Here is an 8,893-nt window from a genome sequence, read left to right as displayed (position 1 = left end):
ACGTCTTCACTGCAGGATCTGCGTCTTGATGAGGGAATGGAAGGGAGGGGTGGGGATTTTTTTGGTGACACGTGCATGCCGGGATAGGTGACGTCACTACTGCAGCAGCATGCGGGGGGGGGGGGAAGAGGGGCGTGTACCGAAGTCGTGACGTCGTTAATAAAGGGGCGTGTACAAATATAGTTGTTTTTTTACCCAAAAAGACAATTTTAGTTTTACAATTAAGTTGCGGATAATTTTACACATTTAACGTACGGGTCGTGCCTTGTGACAAACGTGGTACGTGATTTGCGTTTATTCAATTGCAAACTCTATTGCTGTCGGTTGTGTAATTTTATGTAACCCACGTTGTATCGTGCCTCCCACCTGGTTAAAGGGCATCTATTAATGTATAATCTATCAATAATACATAATCTATCAATCACAGCGTGCTGCTTTTGGCGCGTAATTGTTATTACGTCATAGCAAGAGGCGTGGGTTTCCTCCTTCCGCCGCGGATTGGCCGACGGAATGTGACGTCGCGCGACAGTAATGTAATCTCTTCGCGCTGATTGGTCGTCTGGCGCGGGAACGTTAACCTTGCACGTGGCGCGGGAAGGTGCGCGCGGGAACACGTGGAGTCCGTGCCGAAGGTCACTTCGTGATGTCTGTGACCTTTGTAGGAAGCTCCACCACATGCCTTGCTACAATTAAGGCAGGGAACATAATTCGTCGTGTCTTACATGCGTCGAATCGTGAGTGGCGGATTAGATAACGGTCTCGTACAAATTGTGAATTGGTTCACAGAAAAAACGCGATTTAATTGAAGCTTAGCAAACGACAGTTGATCGATTGTTAACGTGCGTTGATTCGAGCGTGAAAAAATATCGATTATTTACTCGTGCAAATTATGACAGAAGGCTCATGGAACCAATGAGACTGTTAAAACCGTGGTTTTCTCGATTCGTAAATCGCGAATCGCGCGGAATTAAATCGTTATTGTACCCAGTAAAAAAAAAACCCACTAAGAATCTGCAAAATGTGCTTGGTGTCACTGCTCAATGCTGTGATTGTGAACATTAGGTTACCCCCAGCTGTATATGCAAGTCCCCTTATTAACCCTCCGGCCGGGTGCAGGTTCGCCGATCAGTGCCCGCCGCCGTACAGTGGCGTTTGCCCTTGAGGAGCCGACGCCGTGCGTCATGACCCCATCCCGCCTCCAGGGGGTCGCTCGCAATTGGCTCGCAGGAGAGCCGGCCGGGTGTTTTTGAGCGACGCGCGATGGGAAATGCGTTTGCTGCCCGGGACAGACGTCCCCCGTCCGTCCGTCCGAGTGTCCGGCCGCTGGGAGCGCGGCGTCGCTCCTTGCGCCACCAGCAGCCGCTTCCACGTGACGCTGTCGCGCCATCGCCGCACGGCGTGGCCGCTCTCCAGCACCGAGGCAGAAGCCACCCCCCCCTCCGCCACCGGTGGCTTTAATTGTCTCGCTGAGCACAGCGTTCTGCGGGTCGATGACAGACTGGAGTAGGTAGGGCACTTGGTAGCCGCAAGCATAGCAAAGATGAACTTATACTTGATGTGGTGTGCCGGTTTCGAAAATATTTACTGGGTCGATTTTTTTTATATATATAAAGAGTTGATTTATTTCGGCAGTAAGGGGCACTATGAGCTGCTCGGCTCTATTTCATGTGCGTTCTGCGATGGTACTGGTGATCGTTACGTAACGAGTATCCACATCCGTAGCGAGGGGTATACTGGACGTGGTGTGCCGGGCGCGGACACGTTTTTTTTTTTTTGGGGGGGGGGGGGGGGTCACCAACCGGTGACGGACATCGCTCAAATTAAACCCCGGACAGAACACGAACGCGTGGGGCTCCCCCGCCTGCCGCTCAGTGCAGACATAATATTTAATAATGTTAAAGAGCAGGCGCGTCCGTCTGAAATGCAGGGCTTTGGAGACAAGGGCCGATGAACGGCAGCAGATACAGCAATTTGTTCAACTCCGGGGGACGCTGTGGGATGAGAGTTGGGAATATGGCAGTATTGCAGGTGGGTTCCTGAAACCTATGTCGACCTTTGAATTTTCTCCGGATACGGTACTCTGGGTTCCTCCGACACGAAGAGCACTCGATTTTAAATGTGAACTGCCCAAAACTGACCTCCTTGAAAAAGACTTAAGTCTCTCCCGGATAAATGTCAATGAACTGCTGGATGAGTGGCCTCGTGCCTTTGTGGGTTGTTTAACCTTTCGCCACGCTGGGCAGTGCGGGTTGGTGAAGGCAGGGAGCACAGACTCGGAAGCAAAGAAGTGTAGTACAACTTTTGCATGCTCTTCACTGCACCGTGTCAGTTCTCGGAAGCTAGGCTAAGGAAAATTGAGCCTGGTTAGTGCTCGGATGAGGGTACGCAATGCATACACACCGGTTGCGGGGAGATGGATTACAGGGCGACTTTAATATTCGTGGTAATTCCCGGCAACCCCGTGCCATTGGTACCAGCGTGAGGGCTGGTAATGCCCACGCAAACTGATCCCCGATTGAACTTGTAACCCCAAAGCCTCGTTAAACGTTGCCATGCTGGTTCCGTTTTCAAGGGAAAACCCGCTGGCCTCTCCCAGATCTTTAAAAAGAAGAGTGTGTCAGTGGATTCTCACCATCATCACGGTCCATGGGTGGATAGCCCGTAGTTGTCCACTGCACGTTTCGTCATTTATTGCTACTTTCCTCTGTCTTGTGCCAATATGCTCAAGTAGTGCCATATCTTCGTCGTCAAGCCATTCTCTGTCAGGTCTTCCTCTCTATCACCTATTTATCAAGGATGAATACATCAATTAAAATGATTCCCCTTCCTCTGCATTATGATAAATGTGCCTCAGTAGTGGCGCTTCAGACCCAATCCCACACGGTAAAAGCTCAACCCATGCCCGATAAGAATTTGTAAACTCTTTAGAGGTTCAATCTTGATTTTAAGCTTTCGTGATAGCAGGAATCCATTCTCTTTGGTTCTTTCGGTAAAGTCACGTAGATAGAAAAATAAAATTAAAAATTATATATCACGACGTTTCGATCGCAACACAAGTGGTCGTCTTCAACTCATTATTAGTGGAACTGCTGGATTATTTTTATTTTATTTGTATTTAGAGGTTGTTTAGTTAGACGGTCCACCACAACACTCCAGTTGATATCACTGCATTGATGCCTGTCATCTAATATCGACTCGCCTGACCCATAACATTTAAAGCATTTTTGTTGTTCCCCTTAACTAAGCTTCGTGCGAGAGTGTTAGCAAAATTTGTTTATAATTATTTACACCCCCCCCCCCCCCTATACGTGAAGGCCCTTCCACGGGCATGTTGGTCACGAGGATTGGTTTTACCATACTTCATCACCACGCTGGTCAGTGAGGGGTTTGTTGGTGATGCAGTGCCTCCATTCCGGTTCAGATTCCACTCGCCACGGAATTGAACTTGGGTGGCCGGGTTCGTTGCCGAGTGCGCTAACCATTCCGCCACCGCTCCCTTCCCCCCCCCCCCCTGCGTGTGAGCTGCGTGTGTTTATGTATTTGCTTTGGGGGTTGAGTGTCGTGACGAGAGCCGACTGCGCTTGTCCTGGCAACGAGGACATGCAAACTGCTGGGGCCTCACCGTGGAAACGGCACGGGGCCCATAGCCGAGAGTGACATCGGCTCATAACTACGACACGGAACAACGCGAACTTCATTCTTTTAGCACCGTACGTAGCAGCACACAGCAAACATCACTCAACACGGCAAGCGTGCGCACACAAACAAACGATCTCACAGCACGGCGAGCGTGAGCACGAATGCACTGTACGTTGAACTTCTTTCGCACCGTACGTTGCACGGAAGCCCTAACCCTGCTAATCGGTGGACATCTCTCAAAAACAGGGAGCGTGAGTGAACACGCGGTGAACATCTCGCGGATTCATCCGTCACGCGGTGTGGGACTTCTGAAGCAATGCGGGGGTTTTTTTGCGTGTAAATTCTCCACCCAGCCAGTGCTGTATCGTCTATCTTGCTTTTCGGCAAGCAAACTTATAGGGCCACACCGTTTTGTCTTTCCTCGTCTCGTCAGCAGAGTCAAAGAGGCCCGTTACAAACGAAACGGCGAGAGGGAACGCCGTTCCCACTAGGGCCAGCGATGACTGAAAAGCGTCACACGACGGAGGTGACTGTCGAGTCTCAAGTTCGTTTCGGTGAATGATTAAGCTCCGGACGCAATGTGCTACCAGCACCCCCCCACAACCCCCTGCCCGTCATGACTACGAGAACACTCTGATCCTGCACTGCTCGTGGGCCATGCGGGTGCGGAGAGTGCTCGAGGGAGGTGAGCGCTCATCGTCGTAAAGGTTACGTGTCTAGGTTAACTGGCCACAGGTAAAAAAAAATGGCAAATGTAGAATGAGGGGTTACGGTGGTTTTTTTTGTTATCACAGAGAGCAAGCGAAGGGCTCCGATTTTCCGCAGACCTGCGGCACCTCCGATTAGCACGGTTGGATATGTACGGTGCGAAAGAAGTTCAACATTCGTACATATACAAGACCGAGAGGTATAGCTATGGGTAGGTTGATGTTAATATTCTCAAAGGATAATTGTAGGTTAGAGATACTGTTAGGGGTAATATTAAGGTTAGAGTGCAGGTTAGTTTTTATTGTCAAAATGGTTAAGTGTAAGCTATAGTTATCGTTAGGGGTATAAATAATGATCAAGGTTAGAATGAGGGTGAGGTGGAGGTTGGTGTTAACTGTTAAAAGTTATGTGTTAGACGTAAGTTTAGGGATAAGCGTATGATTAATGGTAAGTGTGGATTAGGTGTATGTGTAGGATGAGGGTTAAGTGTTCACTTAGGTTTAAAGGTAGTGTCGTGTTTTGGTTTCAGTGTAGGATTGTCATTAAAATGTAAGCTTAGGATTAAGCATACGGAAATTGCTAAACGTTGGTTAAACGTAGGGGAAGGTGTTACGTGTAGGGTTATTGGTATATTATAGTTTAGGGCAGCACAAGCCAGCATCGTTCAGGACTATAGCGGTAAGGTATTTACAGAATTTGCATACGCCACTCCGACCGAAGTCTCTCTCTCTGCACCCTCAGCACCGTTCTGGCAATATTCACGTACTGGGGTAACTATCCGTGCCATTCGCATTCGCTCCGGCTCTATTTGCACCAGGCAGGCTCAGTCGAGAGTGAGCCGGAGATTTTCTCGTGCATGACCCCGCGACGCACTGCCCTGATGAACCCGCTGCACACTGAACCCAATACCAGCAGCAGAGACCCGCTACACAGGGTACGGTGACATAACCACTCAGCCGGCTCAATCTGTGTTGTCAGGGCAGCAGACCTTTTTTTACATGACGAAACCTGTCCTAGTTAAGCAAAACCGATTTGAGGTCCCTGTGCATATATGTAAAAACATTGACAGTCTTCTTGTAAATCCACTGCTGGATGTAGGGCCTCCCCACCCCATGTCGGCCACAGGGGTTGTTTGACCATACTTCATTTTGGTCAGTACATCTTGGTGAAGGAGAGGTCCAGGACCAGTTCAGATAGCATTCGCGACTGAGGTTAACCGTGAACGGGAATTCGTGAAATTCGACTTATGGCTCTGTGAACGAACCAGTGTTACTGCACCAGGGGCTTCCATGTGGAGCCAGCCTACACCTTTATTTCTCAGTTGAAAACTACGGTAATCTCCACCTCAGAGGTGTTTTTAGGAAAGCTTTGGCCAAAAAGGTTGAGCTTAATTAATTTGCATTAGGTCATGTCAGAGGGGGCGAGTAATACAATAATGAGCACAGGTGCAGTGCAAAATGGTTCCCAAGAGACGAGACCTACATTCTGACTCTCCCATTAAGAACAATGCCACTTAGCAGCATTCCACAACCTTGAGTCAATCAGTATCTATTACAGCAAGGTCCGAGGCTATTAAGTTACTTCTGAGAATGTATCTGTTTTATGAAGTTTGACGATTATGCTGGCTCGGGACTCTGGTGCACGTTCAAAATCACACTCCAGAAATACATGTATGTTGCTGGTGATACTGATAACTATTACAATATGCTTAATAAATGATGGCCTGATAACATAGGCTAGGGTCATTGCTATTCACGAACACCTATTAAGGCTAGTATTGTCAATGGAGGGGTACAGTGGCCAATAGCTCGTCCGGCCACATTTTTATCCCCAGTGCTGATGGTTATACTCCACACCGTGTACTAATTTAAGGCTGAATTCACCTCGGAGAGATTCAGGACTGGTTCAGATGTTCACCACTGATGTTAGATATTGGCCAGGAATGAACTCACGTGGCCGGGTTCATAGAACAGTGCGGTAATCACTACACCACCGCTCCCCTCATCCACACAAATATTTGTGCACACTAGTGTGACAGTGCCCTTGTCAGTGCCCCTTACCATGCTCTGTGACACCAACACTACCAAACAAGCCATGCCCTTCAGACCCACACACGCCTGTCACACTTGGCTTGGACGCTTCTAGTCATGTGAGTTTTACCATTTAATACCATAAATGGGTTTTTTTGTTGCTTCCTTTTTAATTGCTGTCGCTTGTACATTTTGTATTCTGCGATGTGGTCATTCGGAAGAGTAAGCCAACACGAGATGGCGTTTGACCCTTGAGCCAAATAAAACTATAAAAAGTCACCACTCTTCGAAATCAATGGGTACTTGCATTGTCAAAATAATAGACAGTATCTTCACTTTAAAAATGTGACTGCATCAGACGCACTCTGGCGCAGCTTTGGAATTCGCAGGTAGTGCGACTGGATTGCCGACGTGTATCCCTTGCACTAAGGTACCATGCCAACCACACACTGAGCTAATTACCAGACATTAATTAAACAGGCCGCGTACACTTGGGGAGGGAGAGGGGGGGGTTGCCACTCTGTGCTTCCCCAACGCATGTGCTCTCGCAAAGCAGCCTGTGCAGACGCACACCGCATGAAAATCCAGCTACAATGAATGACAAGCCAAGCACACAGCGACAAAAAGCCTTCTGGAATACTTGCTTCAGCCCATGTCGCGTAAACGCATCAGTACATAGCTTCATTCCAACCAGAACAGTCTGGGGTTCTGTTCCGGAAAGTATATTGGCACACCATATCCAATCTCACGTTATTGTGTCCTTCATGATACCGATGTGGTGTGTGGTAGTGTGGCAATTTGTTTGCATGGATTGTGCTTAGGGTTACCAGATGTCTTGAAGGACAGAACTTTAAATTATGCCACAATAATATAGTATTATGGATATGTACCTTATATTCTCGTGGTGGTGCTTATTCCAAGGCAGTCTAGCAGCACTTCAGATTATAACAAGTGAGAAATTCATCCGCGTGTATAACCCATTAAATATTTCATACACTTTTGAGGGTGACATTCAGGTGTGGATCCGGGTTTGTACTAATACTGAACTGTGAAAATACGCTGTATTCCATTTGCATGAACGTGCCCTCAAAATGCGAATTATTATTAAATCTAAAGTGCGTTTTTAACATGTAGGCTGTACTAGTGACGAATTGGCCACGTTCAGTTTACGTGACAACCCTTACTAGTTGGCCGTGTCGGATGGTGGCGGGTTTAAACGACACATTTATATATTGACGCGATCTAACCCAAAAACCTCTATTATAAATTAAAAGTGCAGTTTAAACGAGTAATGCGCTACGTGCTTGGGCTATATAGGGTGAGAACCTGTGGTCTAAGTGACTACCGCATATTAACATTTTAGTGCCCGCAGTGCTTTATAACACAGGGCCCGCGTGCACAGTGCGGTGCAGGCAGTCTCATGAGAAAAAAATCACCACGAGTTTTCAATTACAGAGGCTGGCGGCGTGACGAGGAGGTGGGGGGGACACTGGGTCAGCCACGCTGTTTTTTTTCCCCTCCGGAGAGCACGTGGACACAGCGTGAGTGAGCTACGACGAGGAGGAGGACGACGAGGATGCACCTCTCGCATTCACCATCGCGTCTGCATCAGCAGGGCTAATGGTGGGGGCACGGAGGGAGCCCACCCGTTATTAACGCGTTGTTCTCGTAACGCATTAAGCTGTCCATTCCACCCATCTGTAACGTGGGGAGACGATAACTCTTGACAGAAGCGGATTCAATATGAGAAAGAAAGAAATAAAAACAAAACTTGCGCGCAAAGTTGTGTTGCTCTTCGTGATCTTGCATTACAGAAGTGGCCAAATTTGATCCAAGTGCTGCCCAAAACGTTAAGACAACCAGCACTTAAAAAGATTCGCCTTCGGAATTGAGGCACGTGCGTCTTCCCTTCCAGATGATGTGCGACGTCATCTCGCGACATCGCAGGTCATGCAGTGTGACCATCTCGTCCAGCTTCAAAAGTGATGTACCATATAGCTTAAAAACTAAACTACAAGGGGCAAACTGATATTCAAGTGGTTCAGAATCCATGCATACGCATGAATTTTCTTTCTTCTTTGAACTGCATTACCCCGAGGCATGCAATGATTCAGCAATGCATCAATTACCGTCAACTCTCGCAATACATGCATCAAATCCTTCATGATATATGCAGCAACAATCCTCCTAAGGACCACTGCCCTACATTTTTGCTCTTTACACTCTAATTACGAATCATTGAGTACTGTTAAGACAGTCCCGTAATTGTCCAACCACAGCCCAACTTACATATGGTTTGCAGGCAGATTGAAGTTGAGAATTAAGTGGGGTCAAGTGTGTGCGATAGATCAACTAACTCCATGACTGGTTTCAATGGGCAAATGCCCAGTTTTCCTAGTGGCCCAGTCCAACTCCTGAGTGCCAGTTCAGTAACACTTTGGTTTATTCATAAGAATATTTCTCCCTGTGAGCACATTCTAAATTGAATAGTCAACTAGAGAACCTGTGCTTGTGAC

At 47.7% G+C, this 8,893-nt stretch overlaps 1 long non-coding RNA gene across 1 annotated transcript; it reads left to right on the top strand.

Moving 5' to 3' along the window:
* The first annotated feature begins 98 nt into the window (after positions 1-98).
* On the top strand, positions 99-8,159 carry LOC116942890 (uncharacterized). Its single transcript, XR_004402863.2, has 2 exons — positions 99-3,710; positions 4,076-8,159. It is a non-coding gene; the product is annotated as an uncharacterized LOC116942890 (long non-coding RNA).
* The last annotated feature ends 734 nt before the right edge of the window (positions 8,160-8,893 follow it).

Source organism: Petromyzon marinus, chromosome 16 (genome assembly GCF_048934315.1).
Source record: "Petromyzon marinus isolate PM22_M1 ecotype Great Lakes invasive population chromosome 16, UKy_Petmar_22M1.pri1.0, whole genome shotgun sequence".
NCBI classification, from domain to species: domain Eukaryota; kingdom Metazoa; phylum Chordata; class Hyperoartia; order Petromyzontiformes; family Petromyzontidae; genus Petromyzon; species Petromyzon marinus.
Note: the sequence above shows the minus strand (reverse complement) of the source record. Positions and strands in the feature narration are given on the sequence as shown.